We start from the raw sequence: 985 nt of genomic DNA, 5'->3' as shown, positions 1-985 counted from the left end.
CTAGCAAAACAGCAACATTATGAACACTACTTAACAAGCTCGATTCACTCACCACAAGACATTGCATGACAAGATAAGCATATCATCATCAATAAGGCATGTCATAGAAGCTATACATGGCAAGAAACAATATCATAGCATATCCGGACCAACTACAACAACCTCGGCCAAATTGAATAACATGTAAATAATCTGCCAGGAAACATTTTGAAGCAAAAGTAGAGCACGAAAATGACATTCTAGACTACTCCATAATTGCAACCAAGGGCATGAATGGATAGACAAAAACCATATGTTCAAAACACCCTTACTGAAGTATCTCAAAATATACATGGATCTCTCTGTATCATCATGTTTACATGGCATCAAAATAACAGCAGAACAGGGACTAAAATCAACAACATCATGATGCCTAGTTTGCATGCTTGTGCTAGTCACCACATTGATCAAAAAAATTCATGGCATATACCACTGTAAAGAAGACATGGCATAGTTCAAAACACATGAAGACATCAACCTCATAGGATGCACACATCAATCATGGCAAAAATGACAAAAGAGCTCGTTTTGATAACAGACAGCAGAAAACATTATGAAGCACTCTTACAACAATGATTCAGGCATCTAGGTAACCTCAAATGAATATGATGCAATGGAATGAAATGATGTACTTGTCGAGGCGAACAATTTGACATATTACACGCACAAAACCGAGTTACGGATGCAGAGTTACGGCAGGTCAAATATGGCATGAAAATAAGCAAATATGGGGACTTAGCCGATTCGGGGAAGGGGAAAAGTCAACCTTGTCTGTTCAGATCTGGATCGAGACGACGCGGATCCCGAGGCTCGCCGGAGAACTCGCCGGAGAAGATGAACCCGGGGCGGAGAGGGCCAGATCTGGCGAGGAGGCCGGAGAGAGCGCGGGGAGGCTGGGAGGCGAGGTGCCGGCGACGAGGAGCTCCGGGCGGCGCGGGTGGAGGCG

The sequence above is a fragment of the Triticum dicoccoides genome, chromosome 4B, assembly GCF_002162155.2.
Source record: "Triticum dicoccoides isolate Atlit2015 ecotype Zavitan chromosome 4B, WEW_v2.0, whole genome shotgun sequence".
Classification (NCBI taxonomy): domain Eukaryota; kingdom Viridiplantae; phylum Streptophyta; class Magnoliopsida; order Poales; family Poaceae; genus Triticum; species Triticum dicoccoides.
This window is presented reverse-complemented; position numbering follows the sequence as displayed.